The 25,831-nt window shown below is 38.4% G+C and overlaps 1 protein-coding gene across 1 annotated transcript in view; it reads right to left on the bottom strand.

The window, feature by feature from the left end:
• Positions 1-21,356: 21,356 nt before the first annotated feature.
• Positions 21,357-25,831, bottom strand: part of CEP135 (centrosomal protein 135) — a 74,048-nt gene continuing 69,573 nt past the window's right edge. Inside the window, exon 26 of the mRNA XM_069593108.1 lies at positions 21,357-22,588. The gene's annotated coding sequence lies outside the window, so the exon portion shown is untranslated. The remainder of the gene's footprint in view (positions 22,589-25,831) is intronic.

Here is a 25,831-nt window from a genome sequence, read left to right as displayed (position 1 = left end):
ACTAGGGGAGCGACCTGGACTCCCTAGGGAGTTTTCCCCTGCAGAGCCCCGACCATAAGAATGGCATGGGGACTCCTGAAAGTCAAACAAGTTGCAAGATGCCACACAAAAGTAGAAAGGCTCGAAATTGCTTTGCGGAGTGGCTGTACATCTGAGCAGAGTGACGCTGACATTGGGCGTTATTGTTCCCAGCCAGAATGAAATTAAATATTGACTTTGATATTTTAAGAAAACTATGTTTTCCTTTTGTGGCTTAACTGGAAGCACTAATAAGCCTTTTTTTTTCCCCCCCGTATGTTTTGCTATGACTATTTCGATGGAACTTGGAAATCCATTTCTGGTGATCCTTTCCTTCACAATGCATGCAGAGATGCTAAAAACAATTTTGTATCACTATTAATAAAGAAATTGAAAACAAAGCAAAAAATAAGTCCTCTGTGACAAAAGATGCAGAAGATGAGGGGTAATTCGAACAGGTGCTCAATCTTGAGTCAGATGTCCCAGTGCCAAAAACAGGACTGCTAATTTTAATATGGGTGCCTGACTTAAAGGAGAAGCTTTGACAGTGGAAAAATCTAGTGCATACTGCCTCATCCAAATGGATTGTTCTAGATGAACATTTTAATTAACTACCAGAATATGGTTGTGCATTTTTGTAAATATAGATCATTGTTCAGTATTTGCATATTCTAAATGATGTCTGCTGCTGCGTTCTTGCTGGGAGAATCCCAGGGATGGCAGAGCCTGGTGGACTGCTGTCTGTGGGGTCGCACAGAGTCTGACACGACTGAAGTGACTTAGCTGCTAAGCCATAGACGGCAGCCCACCACCATCCTATGTCGATTCTCCAGGCAAGAATACTGGAGTGAGTGGCCGCTTCCTTCTCCCAAATGATGTCTGCTTTATTCCAAATAAGCACAAGGAAGAGTTTTGTGAAGGCTTGAGCAGGTTCTCCTTGATTTGATCTAGTAGTACTAGAAGCCAAAAACCAAGTCTGTGTAGAACATATAACTGAGGTCTTTTTCTTGACATATTATAATCTTGCCAAGGACATGAATACACATGCTATAAAAATTCAAATTTACATAAATCAAGTGTTGGTCTAAAGTATTTTAATTTTGCAGAGCAAGGAACACCAGATTATACATTCATAAATTATTGAAAGCGTTCTAGAGAATTTATACTAATATTAGAGCATTCCTAGCTCTAATGGATTTTGTGTCTCATGGGCCTCAGAAATCAGAAGCTATCAGGCACCACTTTTGATGGGTGCTGTTTTTTCCCCTCACTTTTCAAACACACTGCTTCCTAATTACTACATTCAGGGCTATAGTAACGGAGTGGTACATCAAACAGGGTTATCAGCCTGCTGTTCCACTTTTGACATGTAACACGTGGATTTTCAGAGACCATACTGCAATACAAACTAAAGGTGCAGAACAGTAAGAATTTTAAAAATAACCATTTATTTAACTGCTATATTAGAGATTATAGATTCAAGAATATGAGAATGAAATTATATAGTTAAACCCATAGTTCTCAGTTCAGTTAAGCTGCTCAGCCGTGTCCAACTCTTTGCAACCCCATGGACTACAGCACACCAGGCCTCCCTGTCCACCACCAACTCCCAGAGCTTGCTCAAACTCCTGTCCATCGAGTTGGTGATGCCATCCAACCATTTCATCCTCTGCTGTTCTCTTCACCTCCTGCCTGCCACCTTTCCCAGCATCAGGAAAGATGCTTGTTTTCCAAGGAGTCAGTTCTTTGCATCAGGTGGCCAAAGTATTGGAGTTTCAGCTTCAGCATCAGTCCTTCCAATGTATATTCAGGACTGATTTCCTTTAGGATGGATTGGTTGGATCTCCTTGTAGTCCAAGGGACTCTCAAGAGTTTTCTCCAACACCACACCACCGTAGTTCTTAGTTATGGGTAATTTTTCCTCTGGGAAACATCAGGCAGTTTCTGGAGACACTTTTGGTTGTCACGACCGGCTCACAGGTGCTACTACTGGCACCTAGTGGTTAGATGCCAGAGATGCTTCTAAACATCCTACAAGGCACAGAACGGCCTTCCACAACCAAGAGTTCTCTGGTGAAATGTCAGTAGCGCCAAGGTTGAAAACCCTGAGGTAGACCATGGGCTTCCAGAGCCTCAAGATTTCATATTCCATCATTTCTGTGTTAGCCTCCCTATTCCTGTGTATTTACATGGAATTTTCTTTTTTTTTTTAACATGGAATTTTCTTAATGCTCAAGAAATGAGTACAATAGTCAAATCTTTCACTAAGAGGAGACCAATGAAATAAATAGGAGAATAATTGTGCAAATAAAATTTATACAGGTAACAAATAAAGACAGGAAGAAGCTAAACTAGTAGAAATATTGTGGTGTAGACAGTGTCTTGATCGTCCCCTGGCAACTTCTTCAGAACCTTGTCATCTTCCCAACAGCCCATTGTTCTGAAAGTTTCCATTAGTCAGCCATAAGGTTAGTAATTCCCTCCTGACCACTCCAAGTCAAGGGCTGTTGTGACTATTCAGAGTTCAAGGTGAATGAGGGGGACGTATTTAAATGACTCAAAGGGCAGGCAGTGACTTGGGATGGGATGAGACTTAGAAAATGCTTATCCTATCAATAGTTTTTCAGTCGCTAAGTCATGTCCAACTCTGTTATACTACTGACTTTCTGTTCTGTGCGTGAGTTTGTGAGTAATTCACTTAATTTCAGACTTTTCCACAAGTCTGTAAAACTGAGGAGAATTGTTGCATGTTACATATCTTCCATCAATTACAAAGTTATTCCTGTGATAAACCTTAACGGAAAAGAATATGAAAAAGAGGCTTTCCCTAGTGCCAATGGCTAAGGCTCTTCAATTCCAATGCAGGGAGCCCCGGTTCAATCCCTGATCAGGGAACTCAATCTCACATGCCCCAACTAAGAGTTCACATGCCACACCTAAAGATCTTGGATACCACAACTAAGATCCAGAGCAGCCAAATAAATAAATATTTTTAAAAGACTGTGAAAAAGAATGTGTGTGTATATATATATATATGACTGAATCGCTTTGCTATAGAACAAAAATCAACACAACATTGTAAATCAAGTATATTTCAGAGACTTCTCTGGTGGTCCAGCAGTTAAGACTGCACTGCCAGTGTAGGGTCCAGGGGTTTGATCCCTGGTTGGGGAACTAAGTATATCTCAATAAAATAAAAAGTAAATTACAAAGTTATAATGAGCTCAAAAACTAATGACAAAGTATAATAGGCAAATACTAATAAAAAGAAAGCACATGAAGACAACTGAATATTAATACTTCTAGCAAAACAATGTTCCAGCAAAACAATGAAGCTAGACCACTATCTCTCACCATATACAAAAATTAATTCAAAATATAGATCTAAAAGTAAGAGCCAAAAGGATAAAGCTGCTCAAACAAAGCATAGGGAGTAATCTTCACCTCCCTGGGTTAGAGAATGGTTTCTTAGATAAAACACCAATAGCACAGGCAAAAAGGAAAAATAAAACTAGACTGCATCAAAATGTAAAAGCTTTTAAAATTTTTTTTGAAGCAAATAATATCAAGAGAGTGAAAATATGGCCCTTAAGGTAGCAAAAAAAGAGACTTCCTCTGCATCTGAAAGCAGAGCATTCCTATAAAGCTTTCATATGCAACAGTGGTGTAAAGCAAAGCAGCACATACCTTAGGACACATCTTGCTAATGGATGCACAAGATAAATCAAGATAAAGGAGTTAAACAACAAAGTCCTACTGTATAGCACAGAAAACTTTATTCAATATCCTATGATAAGCCATAATGGGAGAGTATATTAAAAAAGAATGTATATATATTAACATGTATAACAACACTTTTCTGTACAGCAGTAATTAACACATTGTAAATCAACTATACTTCAATGAAAAAGATAAAGCACAGATAATCACAGACACAGTTCACATGCAGCTTGATGCCAAGATACAGCGTGTAGTTGCTGGGGAAGGATCTTGGCAGTGCCACTCGCGCTGCTTGGAATGCACATCTTTTCCATAACAGCTAGCTATAAAAAAAACACTGAATGTTATTTTTATCTTTGCCTTTTTTTTTTGTAAAGGTGAATATCCTCTTTGGATTTCTTTCAGTCACCAAAAGCAAGTACTGATATACAATGAAGTGGCATAAATCAGACTTGAAAATCACGGGATACATGTATTTGCAAATTATATATGTATCACATAAGGGACCTGTATGCAGAATATATAAAGAACTTGTACAATTCAATAGTTTAAAAGATAAATATCTCAATTTTTAAGTGGGTAAGGGACCTCAGACAATTCTCTGACAAAAATATAAGCAAACAGCCAATAAGCACATGAAACGATGCTCAATGCTGTTAACCATCAGGGAAATGCAAATCAAAACCACAATAAAATACCACTTTATACCACCAGGATAACAATAATAAAAAAGAGAGATAATAACAATTGTTGGTGAGGATGTAGAAACACTGGAACCGTCAGACATCACTGGTGTAATATAAAATGGTTTGGGAAATAGTTGGCAGTTCTGAAATATGTTAAATGTGGAGGTTGCCTGTGACCCGGAAATTCCACTCCCAGGTACACACCGAAGGAAATGAAAGTATATAGCCACTCAAAACATGAATGTTTATAGTAGTATTACTTACAATGGCCAAAAGGGGAAATGATCGAAATGTCTGTCAACTAATGAATGGATTAAACGAAAGGTGTTATTAGCCATACAAAGGAATATTTGGCAATAAAAATGAATGAAGTACGAATACACGCTACTACACAGATAAACCTTGAAATCATGCTAAATGAAAGAAGCTAGGTGTAAAAGACCACATACTATGATTCCATTTATATCAAATGTCCATCCAGACACAAATCTATAGGGACAGTAGTAGATCATGCTTGGTGGGGAATGAGAGGGGAGAATGGAGAGTCACTCAATAGATGTGATGTTTCTAAAATTAATGGTGGTAATGACTGTACAATGCTGTGAGTATACTAAAAATCATCAAATCATACAATTTAAATAGGTGTACTTTATGGAGGTATATAAATTATATCTCAATAAAGCTGTTCAAAAAGAGAAGCAAGAGTAACTAACATTAATATATGACAAAAGAGATTATAAGGTGACAAGTATCAAATGTTATAAGGTACAAGCAAACAACAGAAAATAACACTCTTGAAAATTTTTGTATCTAACAATAGAAATTTTGAATTATTTAATCTAAAAACTGAAAAAGAAAAGGAAAAGTTAATAATCTACAGCAATAGTGGGAGAGCTTTAAACCTTTCTTAGAAATTGACATATCACATAGACAAAGATGTGTGTGTGGTAAGTCACTTCAGTCGTGTCCAACTCTGTGTGACCCTACGGACTGTAGCCTGCCAGGCTCCCCTGTCTATGGGATTCTCCAGGCAAGAGTACTGGAATGGGTTGCCAGGCCCTTCTCCACAGGATCTTCCTGACCCAGGGATCGAACCCACACCTCTTCTGTCTGCTGCAAGGGCAGGTGGCTCCTTTACCACTAGTGCCACCTAGCAAGCTTGATATAAAATATATCAAGAAAGGTGTATCCAACAAACAGAAAATATGGTTTCTGTGCAAAACCATTTGGCACAGCCACAAAAATGTACCAAGTTTTAGCACTGCCTCACAAAATCTCAATAAATTTCAAAAACTGAAATCCACAGAGGCCACATTCTGTGATTAAAATTCAATAAATTAGCAATCTGTAACAAAATCCAACATGAAAATTTTTAAACTTCCTTTTAAATAATTCATGTTCAAAATAGAGTGATCATGCTTTCTGGTTTACCCAAAATAGTCCTAGCTTACACTTACTGTCTGGACATAATATGTATATTTCACTCTAAAAGTATCCCAATTTGGATGGTGAATTATATAATAATCACAGTAAATGAATAATCCTTAACTGAATTTGGAGTCTATTTAGAAAGCAATAACAAAAAGAAATGACAAAATACCTTGGAGGGTATAGCCCAGCGTTCTTAGAAGAAATTTAAGAAAGATTAAAAGTACACTATGACCAACCTAGACAGCATATTGAAAAGCAGAGACATTACTTTGCCAACAAAGGTCCGTCTAGTCGAGGCTATGGTTTTTCCAGTGGTCATGTATGGATGTGAGAGCTGGACTGTGAAGAAGGCTGAGCGCCGAAGAATTGATGCTTTTGAACTGTGGTGTTGGAGAAGACTCTTGAGAGTCCCTTGGACTACAAGGAGATCCAACCAGTCCATTCTGAAGGAGATCAGCCCTGGGATTTCTTTGGAGGGAATGATGCTGAAGGTGAAACTCCAGCACTTTGGCCACCTCGTGAGAAGAGTTAACTCATTGGAAAAGACTCTGATGCTGGGAAGGATTGAGGGCAGGAGGAGAAGGGGACGACAGAGGATGAGATGGCTGGATGGCATCACTGACTAGATGGACGCAAGTCTGAGTGAACTCCGGGAGATGGTAATGGACAGGGAGACCTGGCGTGCTGCGATTCAAGGGGTCGCAAAGAGTCAGACACGACTGAGCGACTGAACTGAACGGAACTGAACTGAAGTATATAACTCCAGGCTGAAAAACAAATAAAAGCAAAGAAAGCAGAAAGATGGAAGGTGTGAAAGCAAGAGTTAATGAATGAAAAACAAATCAAACAGTAGATTTGATCAGCAAAAAAAAAAAAAGATTCTTAGGAAAAGGTCAGTCAGTGAAGATACACAAAAAATAGGCATTTCACAAAAAAAGAGAAATAATTACAGTATGGATTTTTAAAAACATAGATGAGATTTTCCATAAAAAATCTGAATTTCCAAAGCTGATTTGAGAAGGGGAGAAAATCAGAATAGCTGAATAATTTTTTTTAATAGATGAATATTTGTAGGAGAAATTTTAAAATGTGGTCCAATGTTTTCTGGACTGGATGAAGCACAGTCTGGAATCAAGATTGCCAGGAGAAATATCAATAACCTCAGATGTGCAGATGACACCACCCTTATGGTAGAAAGCGAAAGAAAACTAAAGAGCCTCTTGATGAAAGTGAAACAGGAGAGTGAAAAAATTGGCTTAAAGCTCAACATTCAGAAAACTAAGATCATGGCATCTGGTCCCATCACTCCATGGGAAATAGATGGGGAAACAATGGAAACAGTGACACACTTTATTTTGGGGGCTTCAAAATCACTGCAGGTGGTTAGTGCAGCCATGAAATTAAAAGATGCATACTCCTTGAAAGAAAAGCTATGACCAACCTAGATAACATATTAAAAAGCAGAGACATTACTTTGCCAACAAAGGTCCATCTAGTCAAAGCTATGGTTTTTCCCTTAGTCATGTATGGATGTGAGAGTTGAACTCTAAAAAAAGCTGAGCCCCAAAGAATTGATGCTTTTGAACTGTGGTGTTGGAGAAGACTCCTGTGAGTCCCTTGGACAGCAAGGAGATCCAACCAGTTCATCCTAAAGGAGATCACTGGAGCCTATTAAACAGAGTGAAGTAAGCCAGAAAGAAAAACACCAATATAGTATACTAACACATATATATGGAATTTAGAAAGATGGTAATGATAACCCTGTATGCAAGACAGCAAAAGAGACACAGATGTATAGAATGGACTTTTGGACTCTGTGGGAGAGGGAGAGGGTAGGATGATTTAGGAGAATGGCATTGAAACATGTATACTATCATGTAAGAAATGAATCGCCAGTCTATGTTTGATGCAGGATACAGGATGCTTGGGGCTGGTGCACGGGGAAGATCCAGAGAGATGATAAGGGGTGGGAGGTGGGAGGGGGCTTCAGGATTGGGAACTCATGTACACCCGTGGCTGATTCATGTCAATGTATGGCAAAAGCAATACAGTATTGTGAAGTAAAATAAAGTAAAAGAAAAAAATTTTTAAAAAACAATACAGTATTGTAAGGCAAAATAAAGTAAAAATAAAAAGAAAGAAAGAAAGAAAATCAGTCCTGAATGTTCATTGGAAGGACTGATGCTGAAGCTGAAACTCCAATACTTTGGCCACCTGATGCAAAGAACTGATTCATTTGAAAAGATCCTGATGCTGGGAAAGATTGAAGGCAGGAGGAGCAGGGGACGACAGAGGATAAGATGGGTGGATGACATTACTGACTCAACGGACATGAGTTTGAGTAAACTCCAGGAGTTGGTGATAGACAGGGAGGCCTGGTGTACTGCAGTCCAAGGGGTCACAAAGAGTTGGACACAACTGAACAACTGAACTGAACTGAATGTTTTCTTCTAAAAAAGACACCTACCCAGGTGATTTCATAAGTCAGTTCTAAGAAATTTTCAGGGAGCCAACAATGCCGTGTAATCCAAAAGTTTCCAGGGCATGGGAAGAAGGCAATTTCACTACCCCTTCTAGGAAGCTAGAAAAACTATAACCTCAGAGCCAGACATTGCTGCTTTCACACAAAAGATGACTAAAAGCCAGATAAAAAAATCCAAATTTAATACTAGAAAATTAAGACCAGCAGTGCATTAAAAGTAATGTTACAGTTCTGGAAATGGATGGTGGTGATAGGTCTACAACATTGTGACTGTACTTAATGCCTCTGAACTATACACTTCAAAATTGTTACTATGGTACATTTCCTGTGTATCTTACCAGAATAAAAAAAAATAGGATTACAAGTGTTGGAGACAATTCTATATAGAGCTGTCATTTCTGCATGTCTTTTATCACTGAGGCACAGACAGTTTTTGTTCTGAACAGTCTTTTCAAGGATGATTGTATAGGCTGAATGGTAGAAACAGTGTCACCCCAGAGCACAGGGCAGCTTTGTTTTCCATCCAATATGAGGAAGATAGGGCTTCCCTGGTGACTCAGTGGTAAAGAACCTGTCTGCCCATGCTGGAGACATATGTTTGATCCTCAGGTCAGGAAGATTCCCTGGAGAAGGGAATGGCAATCCACTCCAGTATTCTTGTCTGGGAAATCCTATGGACAGAGGAGCCTGGTGGAAATAGTCCATGGGTTTGCAAAAGACTGAGCAACTAAACAACTACATAAGGAAGGTAACATCTTCTTCCAGGACAAAGGTTTATGGGTTTGCTTGAAGCCCCTTAATAGAAGAGGCTTCCTAAATCCCCATTTCTCAGCTGGGCTTTATTGTCCACTGCACGTGCAATACCCATCTGGGTCTGCCTGCGTGCTTCCTGGGGGTTTGGGGAACATGAGGGTTTGGTATAAAACTCACGCTGCCTGCTGTGCAGTAATAAAGACCTTTGTCCCTGACCCAGGAGTCTTGTGCCCTCTGACACTACCAGGCTGTGAGCAGAACAGAGTCTCAGACCGCTTACGGTGCTCCAGTTTGGGCAACAGATGGATGGGAGCTGGGATTCCCTGGTGACCCATTGGAAAAATCCGCTATCCAATGCAGGGGATGCGGGTTTGTTGGGGAACAAAGATCCCACATGCTGGCAGTGCAGCCAAAAGAGAAAAAAATTTTAAAAAGGATAGCTGGCAGACTTGGCTCTCTGAAGAGAAAGGGTGAAGTTAGGGGACAGGCGAGATGGCACAGGAACTGATCAAAGGGAATGCTCTCACCCAAGTGTTGGGTGAGTAAGTGAGTGAAAGTCGCTCAGTCGTGTCCGACTCCTTGCAACCCCATGGACTATACAGTTCTTGGATTTCTCTAGGCCACAATACTGGACTGGGTAGCCTTTCCCTCCTCCAGGGGATCTTTCCAACCCAGGGATCGAACCCAGGTCTCCCACATTGCAGGCGAATTTTCTTTACCAGCTGAGCCACAAGGGAAGCCCCAAGTGCTGGGTGAAGGGGAGGAAATGGGAGTCCTGGCTTGCCCTTACCTATTAATACTTAGAAGCTGCACAGTGATTGGTGGGATTGAAACAAGATGTGGGACGGTATTCTCATCCTCAGTTGGGACAAGAAAGAGATGTCTTTGTGACAACGGGTGGGCAAGCCCTGTGGCCCACTCCAAAGGCAGTACATTAAAGCTGCTGGAGTAAATGCTGTTAGTGGTGAGAACACAGAGCTTTGGTTCAGCCACTTGAAGTCAGAAGTCAGTGCAAAGCTTCACCTACGGGGGATATCGACTGAAAAAAAAAAAGTACAACCTAAAAGTTTGGAATTATGTTTTATTTGATGGACAAAACTGAGGACTTACACCCAGAAGACAGCCTCTTAACTCATAGGGATTGCTCCACAGAGGTAAGATAAGTGCCACAATATATAAGTTTTTGCAATAAAAAGCAGGTAGTTGGAACATCAGTAGATTGCTATTAATTTAAGAAAACCTGACATAAGTGAAGGGATTTAGTGCTTTTCTGTGCAGGGGGAGATGCAGGAGACTGGGCTCCCTGAAATTATTCCTTTGATATACATCTTAGCTCTCTAGGGCCAGCATCCTGCTTTTGTCCATCCTGAATCCCCTCAGGGTGCACAGTCCAGGGCGACTACAGTGGCGGATGGCTTGATGGCCACAACATCCTTTGCTTACTGTCATGGGGCACGTGACATTCCTGGTCCACAGGGAGGAGCTGCTCTCTCCCTCTGCGGCCTCTGATCCCACCGTGCCCTGACCCTGCCCTTTTTCCTGACCTCAGGAAAGTCCTGATACTCTAAGAAACCAAATTATTGAGTCACAGTCTCATGGTCCCCAAGAAGGATTGAAGGCCCTACACACTGCGCAAATATACCCAGGAACTTCAAGGAGTGAAGAGACTCACATTTCTCTAGCTTTGAATATAGGCACCCAAGTCACCATCCTATCTGGTCCAGTGATGCTCAGATTTAACTGATGGGATTTGAGCCAGGATCTCAATGGGGAAGAGAAGCTAATTTGACCTTATGAGTGGAACTAATTCAGTGTGCTGCTGTTGCTTGTACATCTGAATGAACAGTAAGAATTGAGACGCTATATGCTTATACTGCCAACCTATAAGTGTCAAGGGCTTCCCTGGTGGCTCAGACGGTAAAGAATCCGCCTGCAGTGCGGGAGACTTGGGTTCTATATCTGGGTTGGGAAGATCTCCTGGAGAAGGGAATGGATATCCACTCCAGTATTCTGGCCTGGAGAATTCCATGGACAGAGGAGCTTGGCGGGCTATAGCCCACGGGGTCGCAAAGAGTTGGACATGATTGAGTGACTAACACTTTCACTTGTAAGGGTCCTTGGAGATTATCCCAGTCACAAAAGTGCAGAAAATAAAGACATGCTTATGATATGAGTTCCCTATCATTTGTCACATGTAGGTGAGCCAGGATTTAGCATGGGTGCCTTTACCCTCTGATTTCAAAGTTTTCACCCAGCAGGTGAAGCCCTGTTGGTTGGCAAGTCAGAAGGCTTTGTTTTAAGGTCCCTGACTAAGATCATGGCATCTGGTCCCATCACTTCATGGGAAATAGATGGGGAAACAGTGGAAACAGTGTCAGACTTTATTTTGGGGGACTCCAAAATCACTGCAGATGGTGATTGCAGCCATGAAATTAAAAGACACTTACTCCTTGGAAGGAAAGTTATGACCAACCCAGATAGCATATTAAAAAGCAGAGACGTTACTTTGCCAACAAAGGTCCGTCTAGTCAAGGCTATGGTTTTTCCTGTGGTCATGTATGGATGTGAGAGTTGGACTGTGAAGAAAGCTGAGCACCAAAGAATTGATGCTTTTGAACTGTGGTGTTGGAGAAGACTCTTGAGAGTCCCATGGACTGCCAGGAGATCCAACCAGTCCATCCTAAAGGAGATCAGCCCTGGGTATTCTTTGGAAGGACTGATGCTAAAGCTGAAACTCCAGTACTTGGGCCACCTCATGGGAAGAGTTGACTCATTGGAAAAGACCCTGATGCTGGGAGGGATTGGCGGCAGGAGGAGAAGGGGACGACAGAGGATGAGATGGCTGGAAGGCATCACTGACTCAATGGACATGAGTTTGAGTGACTCTGGGAGACGGTGATGGACAGGGAGGCCTGGCATGCTGCAATTCATGGGGTCTCGAAGAGTCAGACACGACTGAGCAACTGAACTGAACTGAACTGACTATCATACACACCAGGAGGTGGCTGATAAATTCAGAGGCTTGCTTTCTAAGTGAAGTTTCTTGGACTTAAATGCGCAGATTCACAACCCTCTATTTTTCTGGCACCCCAGGAAAAAGTGCTGTGTGTCTGCTCCACTTCCCCACTCCCTGCAGCCAAAAAGGAGATTTCACTTCTTGGACTTTGGGGGAGCTAGAGATAGTATGTGCTTCACTTGGGCATTCTATTTGGTCCTTTATATCAGCTAACCCACAAATCAGCATTTTTTGAGTGAGGCCCAAACCAATAGCAATGAATGCTCTCTTTGTCCCCTACAAAGAGCCTACATTGCAGCCTGGCAACAAAAATCATATGGTCTGCCTGCATCAAGAAACTGCAGTGGCTGGCAATCTGACCTGTTGCTGTGCCTGTCATCCCTGTCCACGTGCTATGAAAACAGAAAAACTCACCCACTGCTGCACCATTTATTTTGTTTTGCATTGATGGCAGCTCCCAGGCAGGGACTCTGCCTTGTACATGTATGAAGACACAGACGAGCACAATCTTTTAAAAATGAGATCGATACAAACTTATATGCTTCTCCTGGCAGCTGAGCGGCCTTGGGTATGTACAACTCTCAAGTCTACCACAACCCAGTGACAGAGCCCGTGGTTCTCAACCAAGCAAATGTGATCCAAATCAAGGTTAATAACAATCCCCAAATGGGAGTGACTTGTGATCTTTGGGCTGTTTTTATGTAGGGGAGAGATAGCCATGTACTCTCCATTGTGGATGAAGGTTGGTTTTTTGCTCCTCAATTGCCCATTGGCAATGACACTAGAGATAAGCCAGTCAAAACTGCATGATTCATAGTGGATAATAGAATGACTTTAGACCACATCCTCCGTGTCTTAAATAACACCCTCTGCTCCCTGTAATAGTTAACAGTTAGTTGTGTCTGGGAGGTATGATTGAGGTCAGTACTGCTGGTTAGCCTCTTTCTTCCACTTTTGGAATCTTATTGATATTAGCCTTAATTAATGCTGTCTGAAGCACATTGAACAGGTTTGGTCCCAGGGTCTTTTGGGCAGTTTAAGCAGGTGGTCAATGGAGTGGCATACTCGTTTGGCCAAGAATATATGGGGTGAAGGGATAGAATAACCTGGGAGAGGAAACTTGCCATGGACCCCTGTGTGTCCCTTTCATTCTTATTGAGGGTGGCTTTGATTGATCTTCACCGAGGCCATTTCTCCCCCACTGTGTTTACAGCAACCCTGGGGGATGAAGTGATGTATCTTTCTGGAGCAAAGAACAGGCTTACCAATTGCTTGCTATAAAAGAGACCGGTTAACTAAGTTCAGCACATTCCTAAGTGTTCCTTGGTATCCCACTCCTATAAAAGAGATAGGTTAAGTTCAGAGTTCCCAAACTGCATGCTTAGCACTCATCTGAGCCCCTCCATGTTTACCTCATGAGACCTGGGGAGGTAAGGAGAAACTGAAAACATGATGCTTATGCTGCTTGCTGCAATGAGTAATAAAGGCTTTTGTTTCTGATCCAAGAGTCTCCTATTTTATTTCTGTGTCTCAGTTCAGTTCAGTTCAGTTCATTTCAGTCACGCAGTTGTGTCCGACTCTTTGCGACCCCATGGACTGCAACACGCCAGGCCTCCCTGTCCATCACCAACTCCCAGAGTTTATTCAAACTCGTGTCCATGGAGTCAGTGATGCCATCCAACCATCTCATCCTCGGTCGTCCCCTTCTCCTCTCACCTTCAATCTTTCCCAGCATCAGGATCTTTTCAAATGAGTCAGCTCTTCGCATCAGGTGGCCAAAGTATTGGAGTTTCAGCTTCAACATCAGTCCTTCCAATGAACACCCAAGGACTGATCTCCTTTAGGATGGACTGGTTGGATCTCCGTGCAGTCCAAGGGACTCTCAAGAGTCTTCTCCAACACCACAGTTCAAAAGCATCAATTCTTCGGTGCTCAGCTTTCTTTATAGCCCAACTCTTATATCCATACATGACTATTGGAAACACCATAGCCTTGACTAGATGGACCTTTGTTGACAAAGTAATGTCTCTGCTTTTTTTTTAATATAAATTTATTTTAATTTGAGGTTAATTACTTTATAATATTGTATTGGTTCTCCCATACATCAACATGAATCTGTCATAGGTATACATGTGTTCCCCATCCTGAACCCCCCTCCCTCCTCCCTCCCCGTACCATCCCTCTGGTTCATCCCAGTGCACCAGCCCCAAGCATTCAGTATCATGCACCAAACCTGGACTGGCAATTCGTTTCATATATGATATTATACATGTTTCAGTGCCATTCTCCCAAATCATCCCACCCTCTCCCTCTCCCACAGAGTCCAAAAGACTGTTCTATACATCTGTGTCTCTTTTGCTGTCTCGCATACAGGGTTATCATTACCATCTTTCCATATATATGCGTTAGTATACTGTATTGGTGTTTTTCTTTCTGACTTACTTCACTCTGTATAATAGGCTCCAGTTTCACCCACCTCATTAGAACTGACTCAAATGTATTCTTTTTAATGGCTGAGTAATACTCCATTGTGTGTATGTACCACAGCTTTCTTATCCATTCATCTGCTGATGGACATCTAGGTTGCTTCCATGTCCTGGCTATTATAAACAGTGCTGCGATGAACATTGGGGTACATGTGTCTCTTTCAATTCTGGTTTCCTCGGTGTGTATGCCCAGCAGTGGGATTGCTGGGTCATAAGGCAGTTCTATTTCCAGTTTTTTTAAGGAATCTCCACACTGTTCTCCATAGTGGCCATACTAGTTTGCATTCCCACCAACAGTGTAGGAGGGTTCCCTTTTCTCCACACCCGTCTCTGTTTTTTAATATGCTGTCTAGGTTGGTCATAACTTTCCTTCCAAGGAATAAGCATCTTTTAATTTCATGGCTGCAGTCACCATCTGTAGTGATTTTGGAGCCCCCCAAAATAAGTCTGCCACTGTTTCCACTGTTTCCCCGTCTATTTGCCATGAAGTGATGGGACCAGATGCCAGGATCTTAGTTTTCTGAATGTTGAGTTTTAAGCCAACTTTTTCACTCTTTCTCTTTCACTTTTATCAAGAGGCTCTTTTATTTCTTCTTCACTTTCTGCCAGAAGGGTTGTGTCATCTGCATATCTGAGGTTATTGATATATTTCCCGGCAATCTTGATTCCAGCTTGTGCTCCATCCAGCCCAGCATTTCTCATGATGTATTCTGCATATCAGTTAAATAAGCATGGTGACAACATACAGCCTTGACATACTCCTTTTCCTATTTGGAACCAGTCTGTTATTCCATGTCCAGTTCTAACTGTTGTTTCTTGACCAGCATAAAGATTTCTCAGAGGTAGGTCAGGTGGTCTGGTATTCCCATCTCTTTCAGAATTTTCTACAGTTTATTGTAATCCACACAGTCAAACGCTTTGGTATAGTCAATAAAGCAGAAATAGATGTTTTTCTGGACTCTTGCTTTTTCGATGATCCAGCAGATGTTGGTAATTTGATCTCTGGTTCCTCTGCCTTTTCTAAAACCAGCTTGAACACCTGAAAGTTCACAGTTCACGTATCACTGAATCCTGGCTTGGAGAATTTTGAGCATTACTTTGCTAGCATGTGAGATGAGTGCAATTGTGCAGTAGTTTGAGCATTCTTTGGCAATTTCTGTGTCTAGGAAACACTAATAGGTTAACTTATTAGCTTGCAACTGAGGCTTCCCTGATGGCTCAGATGGTAAAGAATCTGCCTGCAATGCAGGAGACCTGGGTTTGTTCCCTGGGTTGGGAAGATCCCATAGAGAAGGGAATGGCTACCCACTCCAGTATTCCTGCCTGGAAACACCATGAACAGAGGAGTCTGGCGGGCTACAGTCCATTGGGCCACAAAGAGTTGGACATGACTGAGCGACACACACACACACACATTCACTTGCAACTAAGCTAAAATAAAATCCCGACCTTTACATAGTATTTGACTATCCATCAATATCTTTAACACATGTTGTTCTCATTGAGTTCTATATTCTTGCACCAAATTTCAGCATTTAATGTTTCCTTGAGTTAAATGCTTGCTTATTTGTGAACAGTTTTATTTCCTGATTAACATAATTAAAATAACAGGTTTTCCTCTAATTACTCATACTTTAGCTGTGTCCCACATTTTTTAGTGGTTTATTACATGATTATCAGTCTAAATTGTTTTAGCACAGGCAAGACTTGCCCATGGATACTTAAATTATAGAGAGAATAAAAGAATAAATGAGAATAAAAAGTATATGGTGGTTGTGGGAATTAAATGATTTAATACATGTAAAACTCTTAAGAAAGTGGTAAAAATAAAGTTCTATATAAGTGTGTATAAATCATGTTGACAGTTGCTTTTTAAAATTTATTTATTGAAGGATAATTGCTTTACAGAATTTTGTTGTTTTCTGTCAAACCTCAGCATGAGTCAGCCATAGGTGTACATATATTCCCTCCCTGTTGAACCTCCCTCTCATCTCCTGCCCCATCCCACTCCTTTAGATTGATACAGAGGCCCTGTTTGAGTTTCCTGAGCCATACAGCAAATTCCCATTGGCTATCTATTTTACATATGGTGATGTAAGTTTCCATGTTACTCTTTCCATACATCTTACCCTCTCCTCCCCTCTCCCCAGGTCCATAAGTCTATTCTCTACGTCTGTTTCTCCATTGTTGTCCTGAAAATAATTTCTTCAGTACCTGTTTCTGGATTTTGAATATATGCATTAGAATATGATATTTATCTTTCTTTCTGATTCACTTCACTGTATAATAGGTTCTAGGTTCATCCACCTCATCAGAACTGACTCAAATGTGTTCCTTTCTATGGCTGAGTAATATTCCACTGTGTATATGTACCACAACTTCTTTATCCATTCATCTGTCGATGGACATCTAGATTGCTTCCATGTTCTAGCTATTGTAAACACTGCTGCAATGAACAATGGGATACATGTGCTTTTTTCATTTTTTATTTCCTCAGGGTATATGCCTAGGAGTGGGATTGCTGGCTCATATGGTGATTTTATTCCTAGTTTTTTAAGGACTCACCATACTGTCTTCCATAGTGGCTGTATCAATTTACATTCCCACCAACAGTGCAAGAGCATTCTCTTTTCTCCACACCCTCTTCAGAATTTATTGTTTGTAGGCTTTTTGCTGATGGCCATTCTGACCAGTGTAAGGTGATATCTCATTGTGGTTTTGTGTTTCTCTAATAATGAGCAATGTTGAGTATCTTTTCATGTGTTTGTTAGCCATCTGTATGTCTTCTTTGGAGAAACGTCTGTTTAAGTCTTTTTCCCACTTTTTGATTGGGTTGTTTTTCTGGCATTGAGTTGCATGAGCTGCTTGTATATTTTGGAAATTAATCCTTTGTCAGTTGTTTCATTTGCTATTATTTTCTCCCATTCTGAGGATTGTCTTTTCACCTTGCATACAGTTTCCTTTGCTGTGAAAAAGCTTTTATCAGGTCCCACTTGTTTACTTTTTATTTCCATTACTCTAGGAGGTGGGTCATAGAGGATCTTGCTTTATGTCATTGAGTATTCTGCCTATGTTTTCCTCTAAGGGTTTTATAGTTTCTGGTCTTACATTTAGGTCTTTAATCCATTTTGAGTTTATCTTTGTGTATGGTATTAGGAAGCGTTCTAATTTCATTCTTTTCCATGTAGCTGTCCCGTTTTCCCAGCATCATTTGTTGAAGAGGCTGTCTTTCCCCATCGTATATTCCTGACTTCTTTGTAAAAAATAAGATATCCATAGGTGCACGTGTTTATTTCTGGGCTTTCTATCTTGTTCCATTGGTCTATATTTCTGTTTTTTTGGATAGTTCCTCTTAAGAAATGTATTTGTGTTATCCTTTCTTGCTGATTTCTGAAATACTGAGATTTGCATTTTCTCCTAACAAGTATTTTCCCTCTTCTCATGTTCTTTTCTTCTTTTGTCTCCCATCCAGAAGATTGGTGTTATACATTCTAAAATTTTTAGCCTTAATTTTTATATATTTTCTTTTCTTTGTCTCTCTTCCTTTTATTAGTAAAGTAAGACTTTACCAAGTTATTTGATTATCTTTAATTCTCACATCTCTCGCAGCATATTCCACACATACTTCTCTAATTCATTACTTCCTCCAAAAGTTTTTCAATGTTGATCTTCACTTGACAAACCTTCTGAGACTTTATATGACTAAGAACATCTTTATCACACCTTCAGATTTGAATGGTAGCAGTTAGCTGTAAAATAATAGGTTCACAATTCATTTCTTTATATATTCTAAAAATACTATGTTGCTTGTTTCCAGGGTAGTTATTGAGAAGTTTGATGTTATCTCAGTCTGTTTGAATTGCTAAAATAATTTACCAATAACTTATCATTGGTAAACAATAGAAATTTCTCACAGTTCTGGAGGCAGAAGTCCAAGATAAGGGTGCCAGCATGGTTAGGTTCTGGTGAGAGCTTTTTTGGTTACAGACGACTGACTGACATGTTGTGTCCTCATGTGGCATAGAGGCAAGAGAGCTTTGAGGAATTCCTTTTACAAGGGCACTAATCCCATTCATGAAGGCCCTATCCTCATGACCTAATTACCTCCCAAAGGCCCCCCTCCCCTACTATCATCACATTAAGGAACAGGGTTTCCACACAAGAATTCCAGGGGATATGTTCTGTCCATAACAGATGTAAATCTGATCTTAATCCTTTTTAGGTGACTTGTGTTTTTCTCTTGAAACTTTCAAAATTATTTTGTCTTCAGTATTGTATCTAAATGTGTGTTTCCCTTCTCTGCTTGGCTTTCTCTGAGCTCTTTGAAGACCTCAAACTGTTTTCCTAATTTAGGGACATTTATCTCCATTATTTCTCAGGGGTTCAAAATAATGTAAAATAATTTGTTTTCTACATTTCTTTCTACTACTTTTCATTTCTAAGGCTCATTATTACCTGTATGTTGGCACTCCTGTACATACCCTCCATAATGGTCTTTTTACATTGTTGATCTTTTTCTGATACCTTCTGGAAGAATCCTCAATCTTATCTTCAAGTGCACTATTTTAAAGCTTTATTTATGCCCAATCCTTCCTCAAAGAAAAATAGTAGTAGTATCAGATATCAAAACATAACAAAAAAGCACTAATGGAAATATTAGGTATGAAAAAGGTCATAGTGAAATAAAGAAAATATGGGGATTGTTGGCACCTTGACAAGAACGGTTTAACTGGAGCAATGGGAATAAAGTGATTAGAATAGTTCAAGAAGGAAAAGTGGGATGAAATTATAACAGAAGACTCTTTTCAAGGAATTTTTGCTGCAGAGTACAAAAAATGGAATGGTAGGGTTTGCAAGGGATTTAAAATGAGAGATTAAAAATGAGAGGTATGTATACAAGTGGGGACAAGGCAATAGAGCAAAAATGACTGGGAATGAGAGGGCTTAATTGCAGGAGTCTTTCGAGTAGTAGAAGGAATGAACACTGGTCACAACTAGACGGAATAGCGAGAGGATTGAGGTGGTTCATGGATATAACACAAGAGAAGGGAGTTATATGGACACAGTGAAAAAAGAAACAAGCTGAGAGTGAGATGGAAGGAGGATAGAAGGTCTGAAATACTTGTTGGGGGAAAAGTGTGAATTGATCAGGAAAATGTTTTAACTATTCTTACAGGGTGTTGTGGGCCTTGATTTTCAGGGCCATATTTCAAGTGAAAAGAGTCAGCGTTATTGTTTTTTTCTCCAGGCATTTTCAGCAACTTAGGTACAGTTGCAGAGTAGTTAAAGTAATTTCATATGCACAAGATTTGAGTTTTCAGTTCACAGGGACAAGGGAATTGAGAGAATATGCAAGGAAAATAATGTCTATGCTATACAAAGAGGAAAGTGAGGGATGGACTTGTAGATGGGGGATAGCTGACAGAATCAACTGTCACAAGATCCTGTTAAGAGTCAACGAGTTGTCAGGATAGACATAATAAACAGAGTTACCTAGAAAGAGGAGGAAGTACGATGCTAATAGTTAACAAGAGTTTTGGAGGTAATGAATGACAAGATCTAGAGCTGTGTTTTCAAACTATAGGTTGAGTCCCATTAATAAGTCATGAAGTCAATATGGTGGGTCAGTTTCTCAATTGGCATTTTAAAATCCGGGCCCCATATAAGAGTCATCTAGAGAAACTAAAGCTTAAAAAAAGAGCTCAACACCTCAGTTACAGAGATTCTGATTTACTTGGGCTGATGCAGGATTCAGGAATTAGTTTTTTATTAGAAAACTTCAGGTAACTCCAATATGCAAGCCTGGTTAATAACCACTGTTCCAAGAAGATACTGACATAAAGACTGAGGGTAGAAGTAATGGAGTTAAGACTGTAAGCCACGAACTAAAATTTTCTAAGATGAAAAAACAGAGGGGTATGAGATCAGATGTCTGATAAGTTGTAATAAGGTGAGGTAGCAGGTGGCAAATTCAATGATAATTAATGTAGTCAACAAACAGTATTTACGAGAGAAAACTGTACACACACACACAAAGCCTGTTCAACCATTTTGTAGATGGATTTCAAACAGAAACTTTGACTTCATTTCTTATATTTTGAACTAAGTGGAAATTAATGTAAGTCAGCTAAAAAAAAGGGCCTGCAATCTGAGTTCAGAAATTTCTCCAAATCCCAACATGATAAAATTTGATTTGAATAAATAAATTGTACTTAACTTTAGAATTAGGAATATTGCTATCATTATAAAAAATTATTTGTAAGAAAGAGAAAATAAATTGACTGGAAAGTTTATTGGAAAATCTATGTCAAGCTCCATAATTTAAAATTTTTTAAAACAAATTAAAAACATCTACAAAATACATTCAGTATTTTAAGATAAAACTACTTAAAAAACTGTAATATCATGGTTATGAAAATAACAATTATGGCAAGCTATACATTTTTAATTATAGAAAACATTAAAAATAAAATATTCAACAAAATATGTCTTGCTATTGTTTTGGGGGAAACAGGGGACAAATATTTAAATATTATTTACATATATTTATTAAAAGATTTTTCTTATGACATTGTAAGTAGTCCCATTTCTATGGTAGTTTGGTATAATACATGAATTCACACACAGGAGATAGAATACATAAAATTACACAGATGGTGGAAAAGCCACATCACTCTCCAATACATACTGAATTATTGCAAAGGGCATAATCCAAACATATAGAGAATATTAATTTCAGAAAAAGAGCACTTCTCACCCCTAGGTACACACAAACATTTACAAACTTCACTTTATTAAACCAGAGGAAGAAATAAAATGTATCATAAATAATTGGTCTTCCATTTTATGTTAGTTTTTTAAGTTCTTTTTAAATCATAATGAAATCTATTAAGAATAGGATTTTCTTCAAATGTGTACGGTTCAAACACGATTCGTTTTTGTATGACAATCTTTTTACTTATGTTCTTATGTTAATATCTATATATATATATATATAAAGTTACAACTTAGAAATTGATTGTAAAAAGCTGCTTTCTATTTAATATGCCACAATAGGTCAGTGTTTACATACTATTCTGGAAGACTGATAAATTACAACACACAGATTTAGAAGCAGAAAACTGAGTACTATTGAGTGTATATTGGAATCTTAACAAAATGTTTTACTGTATTTACCCCATATCCTTTTGCACTCAAAGTTTTAGATTAGTACAGTGAGGAATTTTATTTACTGAAAAATATCCCAAATTTCTGTTCTACTGTTATAGAAAATTCTAAATACAGCTTTTAGTTTAATTTTGATAGCATTTGTGTTATATGAAGAGTTCATGTGATAGCCAAAATAGTATAATATTGTATGTAATATATGAATGTATTTTTGCCATCATAGTTATAGTTGGTAATAACAAATTATATATGATAACCATTATTTTATCAAGACCTCTGCTATTATAATAGACCTGAATATAATCCCCTCAATGGCAGACAGCAAATTGGCAAATAATTGATTTCACATTTAGAAGAAAAGAGTTAAACATGACAGCCTAGCATCAAAGTTGATCATCCTTTGTGAATGCATTAAAAATATGGGTTATAAACACAGACACAGAAACCAAATACACTTTAAAAACAAGCACTGTAAGAATATTTACATACACATATTATGGCTCACTAAGAAAAAGACTATTAAAACATAATGTGAACAATAAATTAATTCACAGTATAAATACACTCTGAGGAGTAATTTAAGTTAGGAATAATAAAAATACAGATATAACATCAGTTAGCACTATGAATATATATTCTGTTCTGTCATACGTATAAAAATTTATACATAGTACAGCTCTTTTAAACCAAATTTTTTACAAAAATATTCACTGATTTAAATAAAAGTTGACAGAGGTAGAATCTGTGTCAATGTTCATGATTTTCAGGAACAAGTAATTCAAATATTTCATTACTGTTTGTCCTTTCCAACTCACGGAAAGCCAACATTCTGAAAAAGGGGGGAGAGGAAAGATGGGTTAAAGAAAAAAATAATAAAATTAGTACATTCAGGAAAAACAAATTCAGTAATGTTTTAACTAAAATTACAGTCTCTAATAAAAACTTGCCCACAATCAAGTTATATTTAAAAGTTAAGAAGTATTGTTCTCTATTTTAAAAGATATTCTTCTTAAATTACAAAAGCATGTCAAAGCATGAGTACTAAAAGAATAATATGCAGTGAAAAGAATGGGGTAATAGAGAATGTTAATTGAGAAAACTCACTCAAAACAAGAGCTAATATGATGTCTAGGCTTAAAATTACAAACAAGTATTGTAGATTATGTTGTCTGAGTCTTAAAATAGCATGTTTTAGGGAGAATCAAATATTTTTACAAGTATCTTAGAATTTCCCCCCAGAACAAAACAAAAAAACTGATAAAAACTTATTTTGATGATAATTCCTATAAGAATTATATACGTATGACTATGCATGTGTGCATGTTTATTACAAATCAAACATAAGAAAGAAGTATATACCAAAACGCTAATTGCTTATTTTCTCTGAGTTATAGTATTAAACATGTACATCTGGGTTCACAGCAGCATTTTCACAACAGCCAGAAGGCAGGAACAACCCAAGTGATGAGCGGGTAAACAAAGTTATATATAGAGAGTGGAATACTATTCAGCCTCAAAGGAAGGGAATTCTAAAACATACTCCCAACTTGGATTAAATTTGAAAACATTATATAGTAAGTGAAATAAGTCAGTCACAAAAAGAAACATACAGCATGATTCTGCTGACATAAGGTACAAACAGTAGTCAAACTCAGAGACAGAAATTGTAACAGCAGTTGCCAGAGGCTGGGGGAAGGGAAGACTGAGGAGTCATTTAATGAGTACAGTTTCACTTGGGAAAGATAAAAAAAAGTTCTGGAGATTGATGGTGGAGTTGATTTTTGTACAAGAGTGTCAATGTACTAACTAACTGCCAGAGAAATATATACTTAAAAATGGTCAAAATGATAAATTTGATCTTATGTACATTTACTTCAATAAAAAAAGGTAAAAAGAAAGTGATTTTGGTTTTCTTCTTTATACTTTTATATATTATGTTTTCTCAGTGAGCATTTCTTTTTAGACATAATCAAAACAGCAAAAGCAAAACTGGATTATATAATTTATTAAAGAAATTATAAATATGGCTTAATATGAATATTTCTATTCATTTATGTGTATTCATGGGGAAACCCCTTAAAATTAGCTCTGGTGACAACATTAGAAAATATGAATGGAAATGTGTTAGTAATTAACAACATCACTAGGATGCTTTGGGAATTTGTTAATGGTCGCAGATGTTTTCTGAACTACATCTACTAGAACAGAAAATGGAAAAAGTCTGGCAGGTATTCAAAAAGTTAAACATAGAGCTACCTTATGACCCAGCAAATCCAGGTACTCCCAAAGATATGAAAACAGACTAAAACAGACTCTTGTACACAAATGCTCACAGTAGCATTATTCAAAATAGCTAAGAGGTAAAAACAACCTATGTGTCCATCAACTGATGAATGGAAAAACAAAATGCAGAATAAACACAAATGAGTATTATTTAGGAATGAAAGGAATGAAGTTCTGATACACTCTACAACACAGATGAACCCTGAAGACATTACCCTGAATGAAATAAGACCGATGCAAAAGATAAATAGTGTATAAATTCACTTAGATGAAAATCTGGAATAGGCTAATTTTTAGAGATAGAAAGTAGATTAGAAGTTATCAGGGGCAGGGGAAGTGAAGATGAGACTGGAGAGTTACTGCTTAATCAATAAAGAGTTTCTATTTGGGGTGATAAAAAATTTTTGTAAATAGTGCTGATGATTGTACAACATTGTGAATTTAATGCCACTGAGTTGCACACTTTACAAAATAGTTAAGAAGGCAAAGTTCATGTTATTTATATTTTATCATAAGTTAAAAAAAAAGTTTTCTAATTCATCCCAGGTTTAGAGATTGCTGGTATCCACTATGTTCTAGATCAGTAGTTCTAAGTATAGTGTGGAGATCCCTGGAGTCAAGCCTCTTTTCTTAAAACTAGGGAATTACTTGCTTTTTCACTCTTATAATCTCATGAATGTACAGATAAGTTTTCCAGAGGCTACATGATGTGAAAGGCAAGTCAGTAAATATTTCAGATCTCTGGGCCCCAGGGTCTCTCTCACAACTACTCAATTCTGCCACTGCAGAATAGCAATCTTAGACAATATGCAAACAATTGGGTGTGGCTATGGTCCAATGAAGCTTAATTTACAAGAACAGGCAGTGCGGTGGATTTGGCCCCTAGGCCCTAGTTTACCAACCCTTGATCTAAAATGCAGCTGTGATTCAAGCACAAAAAAATGTTTGTGACACAACTGCCAAGAGGCTTTATAATGAAAAGCTGAAGCTCCATCTAATCACATTCAAATTAATGCAGCAGCTTAGAAGTTTTAAGGACACAGTGATTGCAGCCAGCACTGGGAAGTGGTCCTCAAAATGAAAGAAGAAAACACATGCTTTAATCAAATAAATAAATGGAAAAGCACAGCAATCTGAAATCATTTAAACGAAGGCCTTACAAATATCAATAGACATGGGACATCAGTATATTAAAGAACAGAACATAACTAATGTTCTTATGAGGATCCTGAGTCACTAAGGAAACAATTATTTTCTATCTATTTCTACTGAAAGAGGCCAAAAAATATAATTTTTAAAAGGACTGAGGATTGACTTTACTACTTCTTCAAGATAAGACTTGACTACCTACCTTTCACCTACCTTTCAAACTCTGGGTCTGACCCATTCATTCCCATGTCCAATATATGAGCACATCACTTTTACTCTTCTTCAAATATACTCCAGCTCTTTGCAATCACTTAGGAAAACTGACTTGCCAAAACTACTCAAGCCTGAACATTTGTGTGCCCAGTGTGACCTAACAATTCCATGCCTAAGAGTATACCCCAAAGAAATGTACGGTATCTATAAGGTCTAGAATGCTTATCATGTTTGTCTATAATAGCCCAAACTGGAAATGATCAAATGCTCATCAAAAACAGAACGAGTAAATGGACTGTGGTTAAGTTCACACAATGGAATATAATACAACAAGACTGAACCATCTACAAGTACACAGCAGTATAAATGAATCTCACAAAGGTATTGTTGAGGAAGAAAAGTCAGAAATATATCTCATTTATAAAAT

The sequence above is a fragment of the Ovis canadensis genome, chromosome 6, assembly GCF_042477335.2.
Source record: "Ovis canadensis isolate MfBH-ARS-UI-01 breed Bighorn chromosome 6, ARS-UI_OviCan_v2, whole genome shotgun sequence".
NCBI lineage: Eukaryota > Metazoa > Chordata > Mammalia > Artiodactyla > Bovidae > Ovis > Ovis canadensis.
Note: the sequence above shows the minus strand (reverse complement) of the source record. Positions and strands in the feature narration are given on the sequence as shown.